This window comes from Octopus bimaculoides, chromosome 2, assembly GCF_001194135.2.
Source record: "Octopus bimaculoides isolate UCB-OBI-ISO-001 chromosome 2, ASM119413v2, whole genome shotgun sequence".
NCBI lineage: Eukaryota > Metazoa > Mollusca > Cephalopoda > Octopoda > Octopodidae > Octopus > Octopus bimaculoides.
This window is the reverse complement of record NC_068982.1, coordinates 27016914-27030680: the sequence shown is the minus strand read 5'-3', so window position 1 is coordinate 27030680 and position 13767 is coordinate 27016914. Positions and strand designations below refer to the sequence as shown.

General features: G+C 35.0%; 1 protein-coding gene across 5 annotated transcripts in view; it reads right to left on the bottom strand.

Annotated features, from left to right (window-relative positions):
* Positions 1-13767, bottom strand: part of LOC106868837 (mitochondrial proton/calcium exchanger protein) — a 78488-nt gene that overhangs the window by 46724 nt on the left and 17997 nt on the right. The window contains exons 2-3 of one of the 5 annotated variants that reach the window (XM_014914286.2): positions 10224-10262; positions 2574-2705 (exon numbers count right to left, since the gene is read on the bottom strand). The exons of 2 other annotated variants lie outside the window; for them this stretch is intronic. The gene's annotated coding sequence lies outside the window, so the exon portion shown is untranslated. The remainder of the gene's footprint in view (positions 1-2573; positions 2706-10223; positions 10263-13767) is intronic. 2 more of the 5 variants (XM_014914276.2, XM_014914302.2) reach the window with 2 other exon arrangements.

Sequence of the window (13767 nt, the reverse complement as noted above, 5' to 3'; positions counted from 1 at the left end):
ATATATATATATATACACACATATTCAAGGAAAAGTAAAAATTAAATATGGTACTCTACTTAAATGCTTAATTATCCTATTACACTCTTTGACTACCTCAACCACCTTATCTACCTGTTTCTCTGTCAACAGTATGCCTACACTGTCTACACCGCTATTCTCTACTCAGAAGAATTTATCTCTGTTCCTTACCCATGAAAAGTCTGGTTGAGGCTCACCACTGTATCAACTCTTGCACATAGCACAAGTCTAGCACAATGCCATCGTTCTAGCATTTCAACAACCTCACCAGGTCTACCTTTCCTTGGGCCTACATTGATTTGGCTGTTCTAAGATTATAAATTAGATGGGAAGAGTGAATGAGTAGCATCTGAAAAGAAGAGGGTTTGTGTGAATATTTGCAAAAAGGTAGAGAGCGCTTGCACATATCCATGTGGCCTCCATTTATTGCCCTGCACGCATCTCATCGATACTCTAGTTGGATGAATGGAAGAAAACTTTACAGAGACGCAATTTCATACATACATACATATCAAATTGTGTGAAAGAAAGGAATGCACGAAAGGAGAAAACGTAGGGAAAAGGGGACTCTTTAATCTTGACAAAGAGGACTTTTTAGTCTTGCTGGTAACAAGACAACATCTCTAGTGTCAATGCCAATGAGGTAATGCACTCTGGTTGGTGATAAGAAGGGAAACTATGCAAAAACTAGAACTACTAAGTGAAAAGTGGTCTCTGATTTACCTAGGAGGACATTAACTCCAAATAAAAATTGAGAGACTACGACAACCCGTCCATCACATGCTGGTATGGTAAAGCAAACATGAAATGATGATAATGTGTTCTCAACAAACACAACCAAGTTATTTAATAAACCAAAGCCAGTAATTTTGTAGACCCTGAATAACCCACATACTGGATATTTTAGAAACTCATTGATTAAAGTTATCTGCGTGAAGCAAATTGGACAAAACAGGCACGTGGATAAAAAGATTCCAGAACAATCCCGACTCAAATATTTCATCACAATGACAGAAAATATGTGACAGAAATAGCTTTAAATATATATATATATATATATACAAAGTTTTAAGTTTAAAAGAGAGTTTTGACACTAATATCCATTATTATTGAAATTTATTCCTATGTCAACATTTCTGTATAAGGCTATATTTGACTGTCAAATTTAAGTCAAACATATAAATTGCCTTACACGTCTTCAGGGAAAAAAAATTTAAGAACAAAAGGTAAATACCAAAACATCATCTCTAAGTCCAGTCCATATTCAAATTTGTCCTTAAATAACTCGTTAAATAAATTCCTCCTTTTGTTCTTGAATTTTGTTCTTAAATTTTTTTCCCTGAAGACATGTAAGGCAATTTATATGTTTGACTTAAATTTGACAGTCAAATATAGCCTTATACAGAAATGTTGACATAGGAATAAATTTCAATAATAATGGATATTAGCGTCAAAACTCTCTTTTAAATTTAAAACTTTGGATATATAACCAAGGAGAACGATCCTTAAGGTGTCTACTTTAGACTTTTTGCAGTGAAATCTCTTGCTATATTGGTAACGATTACATGTTTTTCTATGAACAAATATATATATATATCATAACTGACACAAATAGTAACTGTGTGTGTGTGTGTGCGTGCATGCGTGTGTGTGTGTGTGTATGTAAAATCTATGTTGTCAATGCCTAAACTGATTAAAAAAGCTAATGATTAAAGGTTCCAACCCCAAGTATTCCATCATTTGCGCAACCATTTATATTGTTCAATGAATAGCTCATTTTTCAAGATGGGCACATTGTTAATTGGCTACTATTTCTAGCATATCAAGAGACAGTTTTGGTTTATGTGCTTGTACAAATACATATTAAGGTACTCAATACATACCAGTTGTGAAGTGTGTAGAATCTGCTTTTACTGTTGTTGCATAGCCCCAAGTTAGCGCTAACAGAGCAGTTCAATGGCAAGCAGGTAACTGAATGAATTAGTACAACCTACTGATTCAGCTTCTCAGTTATACCATAACTTTACCTAGCTGAATACCATACTACATACTGCAAGAATGGAATAATCATACACACTGCAGTTTGATAGTCTAGACCAGGGGTTTTCAAACTGTGGTCCGCGGACCACAGGGGGTCCGTGGACAGCAAATACTTTTTATGGGCAATTTGATTTTATATATGTTTTTTTAATCGAAATCTTTTAATTGACAATAAACTTATCTGTTAAATACTGTTAAATAAATAAATGTAAAAATATATGTTATTTTAAGCAAATATTTATGTATAAATTTCATAAGCGTTTATAAGGGTAAAGCCTGAAATATAAAGGGGTCCGCAAGTCAAAAAGTTTGAAAACCCCTGGTCTAGACACACTACCCTCTCTCCACTATCCTGTCTGTTTCTATATACTTATAAATTTTGATGGTAACCATACTGGGGGTGCAACAGTTGCTGCTCCTTTATACCTATTTTTGGGAGTGAGCAACAATTGAAGATGTGCTCTGGGGATATTACAGATAGGTCTGAATAGTTGAAAAGTGATTATTCATACAGTGACAGTGATTGTAGAATCTGACGCTTGCTGCCAGAAGAAACTGTGCCCCTTGAATGTCCAAGTGTTCTTTTCTTTTTGATAGTTTTGCTTCTTTGAGTAGGTAATCTGTAGGTGTGGTCATTGTACAACCTGAAATGATATGTAACGTACAGGTTTATGTATTTTGTGGTTTGTTGTGAAGATATCAAGGACACACGTAAGACTGGTATAGTCTATAAAGGATTTAACGTAGTGTTTGTATGTCATTACTACTGCCTCTTTTTGTTAGACAAATATGGTGTTTGTGATTGCTCTGTGTGCTGTTTTGCTTTTTCCACTATGTCCTCTATGAGGGATTGTATGTAATTCCTGCTACTTCTCTGTTGTGTGTGTGTGTGTATGTGTGTGTAGTATGTCAGTGTGTGTGTGTGTAGTATGATGGTTGGTTATTCTTTTACTCTTTTACCAGCTCTAGTCCATTTACTATGGCCAAAGTGGGTTTCCACCATTGTATACAATGTTCTCTGGCCTTGCAAGTAAAATGGGAAACAGTGGATTTAGTAGGTGTTATTGTAAAGTGTTGCTGTGAGCTGAGTTTCCAGAAGATTTAAGTACGGTTCAAGCAATGGAGTAACAATGTCTGGAGAATGATGAGCGGATATGAGTGTGATATTATTTATGTATAAAGGTGTCTGTTTTGTGGTGGTGTGAAAAAATTGCAGAGATGTCGAACTGTCATGTAGATGCAGGTTGAAGAGAATGGGTGAAAGGTCTGATCCTTGTGGTACACAATATGGAAAATTGAAGTTCCTCTAGGACACTGAATAGGCTTGGTGGCTAGACATAGTTTCCAAGTTAGCATTTCGCATTAATACTATGGTTTCACTCAGATAATCTAAGTGGATACTAAAGTTTCTCAGTGGTTTGCAAAATTTCCTACATCTGATGTTCACTTGGCTTTCTACAAGAAACCATAGAACAGACTTAATTATATAGTTACACACACAAATACATAAATCTTTCTTTCAGTCAAAATATAGCCTTTGTAAGATTTTTACCCTGACATTAAAACAGCTCTGTCCCAAACAACTGCTTCCTCTTTCCTTCATAAATGAATAAATAATTAGAGGAGAATGAAATTCAAAGCAGCAACTGAAATGCATGGCAACAGGAATTTCTGCCCCAGAGAAGAAACAGAAAAACAATGTAGTTAAATGGTAACTACTCAATTTGAAGTATGGAAAAGTTTCTGAACAAACCTGTGTTTTTATTTGTCTTCTTTTAACAAAGAATAGCAAATGAACAATGTACCTTCTCTCTTTTTCTCTTTTCCTTCATATCACTCACACCACAATTTCAAGGGGAACAACATTAACAATGAAAAATATTTCACACAACACTTTATATTCTAACATATATAAAATGACTCAAAGAAAACAAACCAATGAAAACACCTGTGTTCACAATTTCTCACAACTAAATGAACAGATAAATAAATAGATAAAAAGGAACTACAATGAGATAAATGAAAAGAATGAGTCCAGTTGAGAAAGTAAAATTACACAGGTGTAGAAAGATTAAGTTGCATTTCAAAGTTGATAGAATTTACCTTTGTAGATACATTGTTATAGAAAATAGTAAACAGGTAAGAAATTTAAGATAATGTAATTAAATTTAGACATTGAACTGAGACAGTAAGAAGACCCATGCTATGAGACAATGATCGGTAGTAACAAGTTAGATAAGGTCTGTTACCTCAGCAACACAATCAGATATATACTTGAAAATAGCAAATAACACTTCACTATTTCATACTAAATAGAGTGACTGGAAAAGAAACATTAGTGGAACAGCTGAAGGACATTTCCTCTGCTTACAAAAGTCAAATCGAATGATTACAAGTGTTTCAAATGTCTGTCAGTTAGGTGTTTGAAATGTTTGTTATGAAGATAGTTAACAATGTGCAAATCTGTAACCTATAAATCTGCATGCCAATGAAGTTAAACTGGAAGGAAGAACAACAGTAGATAGAAGCTATTTTGAAATAACTTTGAAGTAAACTACTAGATGCATTGGTCTTAAGAAGGTTAATGCTAAATTTAACCAAGAACTCTAACGAGGCATAGTTTTTGACTCGATCATTTAGATACATTAATCAATAGATAAAAATAAGGTTTCGACTATGAAAAATTGAGATAGACAAATTCCATATCTTTGTTTAAAAAAATGTTTCATATGAATTTTTATTACAAATGATAAATGACTTTCATCAACAATGTTTGGATAGACCTGCAAATGTTGATATTTATATAACTTATTAAAACCTGTGTTTATTTTGGCTGGTTGATTTCTTTCTTTCTTCAACTTCAACAAGTCTGCTTTTGTTCTAATTTTACTGATATATTTTTAACAAATCCTTTAATCTACCTATTTGATCATATGGTAAATACAATTTATGTTTGACACGGTCATTCACACACATGCTCCCAGCATGTGCACACACACACATATATGTATAATCATCATTTTAACATCCACCTATACATACTTGGATGAGTCCGACAGAATTCATTGAGGCAGATTTTTCAATGGCTGGATGCTCACCTTCACCTGTTTCCAAGGATATTGGAAAGAAAAGACATCACTTGTATGATGGTAACACTTGTTTTACAATTACCATGTCATGTCAAGACAAAGAGACACAAACACATAATCTGCTGACAAAATCAGCATGATAGGGGATGACAAAGAAAGTCTTTTGGATTACAAATGCAACCCATTTGATGAAGCAATGTGGAACAAAGTGCTCTGCCCAGAAACAATAAAATTCCTGCAACAGATTAAAACACATGGTCTTTGACACTGAGCCAACTGATACATCATGTATGTGGCTGCCCAAGATGCTGGAAACAATAGTCATGTACTTCTTAAACTACACCCTGCTATTTATAAAAAAGAAAAAAACTTATAGGTATACAATTTTTTCATTTAAATAGGAAAGTCAGGGGCAGATGCTTTTGATTATAGGTAATTTAAGACCAAACATAAACAGGAACACTTATGGCCTCCAAACAATACTATTTTGCTCAGACATCTTGCTATGTTTACAAATATTGGCCTAATTCCAAGTTTAAAAAAAACAAGAAAAATTAAGACATTTTTGTGAGACAAGAAGTTTGCTTCCCAGCCACATGGTTCCAGGTTCAGTCCCACTATGTGGCACCTTGGGCAAGAGTCTTCTCTAGTACAGCACCAGGTCAACCAAAGCTTTGTGGGTGGATTTGTAGACGGAAACTGAAAGAAACCTGTCATACATATATATATCTGCTTGACAACTGTTGGTTTGTTTACATCCGCATAACCTAGTGGCTCCACAAAAGAGACTGATAGAATAAGCATCAAACTTTGCAAATAAGTACTGCGGTTGATTTGTTTTGACTAAACACTTCAAGGCAGTGCCCCAGCAAGGCCACATTCCAATGACTGAAGCAAGTAAAAAATAGAAAGATTATAGCAGTATAATGTTATAAGTTTACTTTGCTATCATATAGTTTCAGAGTTCAGTCCCACTGCTTGGCATCTGTAGCAAGTACCTTCCAATTCAACCTCAGGTTGACCAATGTTTTTGAGCAAAATTTGGTAGATGGAAATTATGGACGCTTGCCATGCATATGTGTGTGTGTGTGTTTGGGAGTACCTGTCTCCAAGTCTTTACATTAATATCATTTAAAAACAGTGTTCTTCATTTAAACCCCATTACTTAAAGATTGGACAAATAGTGATCGATAAACTCCAGATTTAAAATAAGTATTGGGTTAAAATGATCGAAACCCTTCAAAGCAGCAACCTTGTATAGCTGCAGTCCAATGACAGAAACAACAACAATAATAATAATAATCCTTTCTACTAAAGGCATAAGGCCTGAAATTTTGGGGGAGCTAGTTGATTACATCAATCCCAATGTTCAGCTTGTATTTATTTTATTCCCCCTGAAAGGATGAAAGGCAACCTCAGTAGAATTTGAACACAGACTGTAAAGATCAGGAAAAATGCAGCTAAGTATTTTGTCTAGTGTGCTAATGATTCTCCAGGCTTGCCACTTTCAAGATGATAATGATAATGATGATAATAATCCTTTCTACTATAGGCACAAGGCACAATGTGTATCATCATCGTTTAACGTCCGCTTTCCATGCTAGCATGGGTTGGACGATTTGACTGAGGACTGGTGAACCGGATGGCTGCACCAGGCTCCAATCTGATTTGGCAGAGTTTCTACAGCTGGATGCCCTTTCTTACGCTAACCACTCCGAGAGTGTAGTGTGTGCTTTTATGTGCCACCGGCAAGAGGGCCAGTCACATGGTACTATCGACCCTGAAACGATGAGAGGCAAAGTCAACCTCAGTGGCATTTGAACCCAGAACGTAAAGATGGACAAAATATCACTAAGCATGCTTACGATTCATCCAGCTCATCGCCTTAATAGTAGTAGTAGTAGTGAGCTTACTGTATACAGTACACAGGCACAGAGAAAGATTAATTTGCTGGACAAAAAGACAATATGACAGCTATACACATGAAAAAAATTGGCAGTGACTAAGACAGGTTTCAGCCTTTGGAATGAATCCTTATTGTATTCCCTACATTCGGTCCCACTGTGTGGCACCTTGGGCTGATCAAAGCCTTATGAATGAATTTGGTAGATGGAAACTGAAAGAAGTCTGTCATATCTGTATTTATATATCTATAAGTATGTGTTTTTGTGCCTGTGTTTGTCCCCCACTACTGCCTGACAACTGGTGTTGGTATGTTTACATCCCTGTAACCTAGTGATTCAGCAGAAGAGATCAGAATACCAGTGTTAAAAAAAAGCACTGGGGCAGATTCGTTTGACTAAAATTCTTCAGGGTGGTGCTACAGAATGGCCATAGTCTAATGATTGAAGCAAGTTAAAGACAAAAGATAATATTGCTTGTCATTCTCAGAATACCTAACAATTATAAAATACGTCTTGTTTCCTAGAATGAGGTCAATGTTCTACAAAAGAAAATTATGACATTGATTTAATAGAGGATAAAGTTTAAGCTTCATCTGTGGTCAGGTATATAGGCTAATTACTATTGAAACACTTCCTAAACAGTTGATTTAAATGCTTGGCTAAGCTGTATAAAAATGCTTGGCTAAACTGTATAAAAATAAAAGGAAATGAATATAATAATAACAAAGTTTACAAACAAGAATTGATTACTCATGAAGCGATGTGTAATAGTTGTGTCTGAATATTTAATGGGAAACAACTCTAGAGTGAAAGACTTGAGTTGTAGAGTTAAGTTACAGAATAGCAAGTTCCAAGAATAACTTTTGTTTCACTACTGAAATCATTCCATGTCACTTGTAATATTTATGTACGCATTTGTTAAAATGCATGTATGTCGTATCAGGTCATTTCTTGTATATACTTACAAGTTTAAGGCTTTGCATCCATGTGTAAGGAATCAATATGTCTAAATTATCTTTATGCATCAACTCAGTCTTTGTTAGGAGACGACAAGTCAGTTGAATCTACAAAAAAATATTACTGGTTTTGACATCCAACCCACCTGTCCCAATCAGTATTTAGTAAAACATCCAACCAGGTAACAGACATCTAATTTGGCTGTCTGCACAAGAGCTTCATCATGATCCTTGTATCAATCAGAGGAATTCAAGTTAATCAACTGCATAAATATTGGTACAGATTATCATATAACAGGGTAAATGGGTTGGAATTTGCAAGATTTGATAAAATCTTTGATAATTTTCTCAGGTTTAATATGAATCATTTCTAAGATCTCACATAGATTGGACATTACTGCATATCTGGCCATTCACATGAACATTGCTAGAAGAATAATTTAAAGCTGGATGGCTTATCTAATGTCAGTCCACCATATTAATGCAAAGAAGAGCAATATGTTTTGTACAGATATATAATACCACAAATAATATAAGAATGGTAAAGTTTGAAAATATATCCTTCATGTATGTAATTTAGAGACAAAATAGTCAGGTGGATAAAAATTTGAACTAAAAGGTCATGGACTATGAGTTCATATTCACTTTAATTATTCTGATTATAATTTGGGCAAGATGTATTCTACATGCCTCACTTCAAAGATCTTTACACAAGCATGCCAATTTAGTATCCTTTTCTAGTGTGTTGAGGAATTTTATTTTGAGTTGACAATTTGTGAGCAACATTATCTTTGGCTACAAGTGTCTCACAGGTCAGTCACTGGTTCACTGCATTTCTGACAGCAAGTGACAAGCAGGAGTCTGTAATTCAGTGTTGAATAACTATTGTAAGAAACTTCATTTGAACAGTATAATTTTTTCAGTTTTATTTCTGATGTTTATACTCTTTCATCAAAATACACACACAAACACATATACAATGGGCTTTACAGTTCCCACCTAACAAATTCACGACATTGGGCAGTTTAGAACTACAGTAGAAAACTCTTGCCCTAGGTAACATGCAGAGGGACGGAATCTAAAACTATGTGTTGCAAAGCAGGCTTCTTAACTACAGGGCTATACCTCTGAAAGTACCAGTAACTTAAAATGCTCCTATGGTTTCCAGTCTTTTAATCACTTAGTACCATACAAATAATTTATGTTTTGGCCATGTAGTTTCAGATATACATTGTCAAGGAACACAAGAAACGATTTTTATAACAGCACAATACATTCGAAGTGAGTTAATAGACTGAATAGGATGAAGCAGAAGAAACTTACAGCTTTTAAACAAATTCCACTGAGTTTCATTTTGACATATATATTCTGCTAGAATCTAGCAACGAGTGAGCACCAACTGGAATACTCAATCTACCAAAAATAACAGCCAAGTCTCCCTCACACCACGTCTTATTGTCTTAGAAAAATATAATTAAAAGGAAAAAACTATACAGAGCAATACTGTCCAAGATGTTGTCATCACTGAAGTACCTTTGATCACAGATTGACTGGATGAGGACCTAATGAACAAGAACAGCAATCATAACCACCTGCAAAAGTTCATTTAATATATTTTATAACACTCTTTTACTCTTTTACTTGTTTCAGTCTTTTGACTGTGGCCATGCTGGAGCACCGCCATTTAGTCGAGCAAATCGACCCCAGGACTTATTCTGTAGAAGCCTAGAACTTATTTTATCGATCTCTTTTGCCGAACCGCTAAGTTACGAGGACATAAACACACCAGCATCGGTTGTCAAGCGATGTTGGGGGACAAACACACACATACAAACATACACACACACATACATATATGTATATACATATATACGACGGGCTTCTTTCAGTTTCCGTCTACCAAATCCACTCACAAGGCTTTGGTCGGCCCGAGGCTATAGTAGAAGACACTTGCCCAAGATGCCGCGCAGTGGGACTGAACCCGGGACCATGTGGTTGGTAAGCTAGCTACTTACCACACAGCCACTTTACATTACTTTTTAACATCCTAGGTCTGAATTAATTATAACCCTCTGATTTGATTTTTACAATTAATAATGGTAAATAAAAAAAGTGTCAAAGTTGCAGATATTTGAAGAAGGAAAAATATATCTCATCAGAAAGAAACACTGCAAAAGAAAAATAAGAGATTATTCAAAGATATCAAAACTTACTTAAAAGATATCGGTAGTTCATTCAATGAGAGTTGATTGCTGAAATAGTAAAGTGAAAGAATATGCTTGCTGTTGTTACTGCTGTTAACATCTAGAGTGAAATGTTACAAGTGGTACATCAGGTGAGAAACAACATAAATATTTTGACAGATTATCATTAACTTAGATAATAACAGGATACTTAAGAGTACATTATGATTTAATATTAATAATTCAACAAAGGGGTCAGTGTGTCAGTATGATATTTAAGTTTTGATATAAGTCATGATTAAAATAAATGTTGAAATTAAACACACACACACACCCATGTGCATGTAAATAACCCCCCCCCCCCTACTTGTGAAATAGGTAATCGTTGGCAACAGGAAGAGCATATGTCTGTAAGATCTTGTCTCAAATAAGCACAGGACCAACTAATACAAACATGGGAAAAACGGAGGTTAAATGAATGGAGTCTCTCTCTCTCTCTTTCACACACATACATATTACATGCACACACACATATGTATAATTATTAACTTGTATGAGGGAAATGTTGACAGTGGCTTTATAAGGCTATCTGATGAAGGTGAGCAAGCCAAAACTTTGAAGCCATTGTTGACCTTTTCCTTGTAGAAATAAATAAATATGTAATCTACCAAAAAGTATTGAGTAACTCTCAGTTAAATAGTTTAATGTTAAATAATTTTTATACATAACAAAAAACAAATTTATGTGTATACACACACATATATATACATATAGTTGAATTAGGTATTTGAGGCACCAAGTCAGTCTGGTATTGTCCACACAGCTCGAAGTTAGGTGAATAAAAAACAAATAAGTAACAGGTATTAGTGCATTACGGCTGTTTCAAGCGGCTCCATTTAATCGATCAATGCAAGCATTACATCGATTTGAAATAACCCACTTTCCTCGGATGCAAAAGACCATATAGGTTGTCAACATTCAAGATACTCCATTATAATTTTTTAGCAAATTTTTCATCAGAACTAGAGAATAAAAAAATTACATGCTTATTGCTATTATTGTAGCAGAATGAACTTAGGGAGAAAATACCCAAAGCCTACTATAATTTGGAGTAATAGAAGAGAATAACAATGGGGGTCAAGAAATGGTAATATAGCTACATTCATCTTTCTCCTTATCACAATCAAAAGATCCCAATGCAGCTAGTATTCATCAACTTAGAATTAGAATCACTGGGAATTGACAGATAAACTTTCCCCCTACCCCTATTTTACTGTGACTATAAATTTACCATGACTACATAAAAGAACATATCTCAGAAGATGCCAGCAAGATAACAGGACATATCCAGAAAGAGGAAGGGCAGTGGTGACTTAAGCTATATTATGATTATCAATTAAAAGGGGCCTAAAATAGAAAACAAAGGAGGTCTGATTAAAAGGAGAATATAGATAGAGAATCAAGGGTAGTTGAGTGAGTAGGTTCGTGAGAAGGAGAAAGGAGAGTAAGAGATACTTAGAGATGAGAATAGAGATGAATGCAGTGGTTGAAGTATAAACCAGATCTCACAGCCTGGATAAGGGCAATTATTCATAAAAATACATTTTATAATACAGACCAAAATACATTATACCACCTTCCACATGGTATATATAGTCTTATAAGGTAAGAATCCTTACTGTAAGAACAGAGGTATGTGCAAATTTGAAAGCAAAACATTAGCTCGGCATGTATAAACAAAGTGAGGGGAAATAGGTAACATCGCCCAGAATGTAAGCTTCTTTTTCATTAATTAACAAGAAAAAAAAACTGCTTAAGGTTTACTGTTTGAGCGTTGTTAATCACAACTATACTTGGGCTCTGACTCTCAATGCATTCTTGCAATATAAATTTTAGAGAATATTCCAAAATCAGAAAAATATTTTTCTGTTTTCATAAAAAAGTTGATCTAGAGACCAGACTAAACCTTGGCAACCCTGAAAAAGGAGCTGAAGATAAATAGTTTGGTAGGTTTCATGAATCTCCTGAAGAATTTCCATTGTAGACTTCTGTAATCAGTGAATGAATCATTAGGTATCAAGACAGATTCATGGCAAGATCAAAACACAGACATTTTACTACTACAACAACAACAACCGCCGCCACTGGGCTGGCAAGATGGAAGGTTGCACCAGACCCCATCTCATTTGGTATGGTTTCTATGGCTGGATGCCCTTCCAAATGCCAACCACTCCGAGAGTAAAATGGGTGCTTTTACATGCCACTGACATGGGTGCTACTTGCGTGTCACTAGTATCTGCCACAGTATCTGTGTGTGTGTGTGTGTGTATATATACATATGCATATATACATACATACATATATGATAGCTGTTCAATCATTGAATGAGAATGACCATCACTGACATGTAAAAGACATTCATTTTTTAAAGAATTAAATTCAAAGACTGCTTGCATTGCCTGTGCAAAATTTGAAGTTAAAAACAGCCGAAGTAACACTACAATGACACACAATAACAAAACCAAGGAGCCTGGGGACCAGCTGAGGCAAGATATCTGCCTCAGCAGTCTTACTATATCTTATATCAGTGTAACCTTTTACTGAAGACATGCTGTAATGCAAATTAAAGGGTGCCTCACTCTCAGTGGCCTTATAGTTGGCCAGACACCAGCTCAGAATTACTATGTACTCATGCTATCAATAGGTAATCAGTAACCCAATGGGTTTATATACATGTCTAGTAAACTGTAAGTGTTGACATAAACAACATAAGCATACTTAACATATATGTTGGAGTATCTTTATGCAAGAATTACTTCTCTTATTTCACTGGAAGTGAACTAAGTATCATAAATTTGGCAAATGGCAAAAAGAATTTGATGATGATGATGATGATAGTATTCATGAGTGTAAGAAATAGCATCAATTTCAGAAGTCTCATTAGCAATTTATTACTTTGTCAAAAACAAAATATAGAAATGAAAAAAAATGTAAAATAAAACACAGCTACTTTATGGTTCAGAGCTGCTTCAGAAATCTGTCAGATCATAAGCACAAGATCTGAGTTGTGTTTCACACTTAGGAATTACCTGACAAAGTTCACCTTGTCTCTGCTATGGCCAGGATCAGAGATTTGATTTTATAAGTAGACTTGATGGTAGGATTAATAATTAAACACAAATACAACATTCTATATGAGTACTACATGTTCCAGGCTAGACTGATGCAAGCATTAAGCTGTTTCCAGGCCAAAAATATACCTCAGCAAAGCCAAGATCACTAAACAACAGATACAAGGTTTTCATTGCAATTTTACTTTTACTTGTTTCAGCCATTGGACTGCAGCCATGCTGGAGCACTGCCTTGAAGGGTTTAGCTGAACAAATCAATCCTAGTATTTAATTTTAGGCCTGGTACTTAATCTGTTGGTCTCTTTTGCAGGACCACTAAGTTATGGGGATGTAAACAGGCCAACATCAGCTGTAAAGCGGTGATGGAGCACAAGCATAAACACAAGGGGACACACACACATATTGATACACGTGTATATATATATATATATATATATATATAT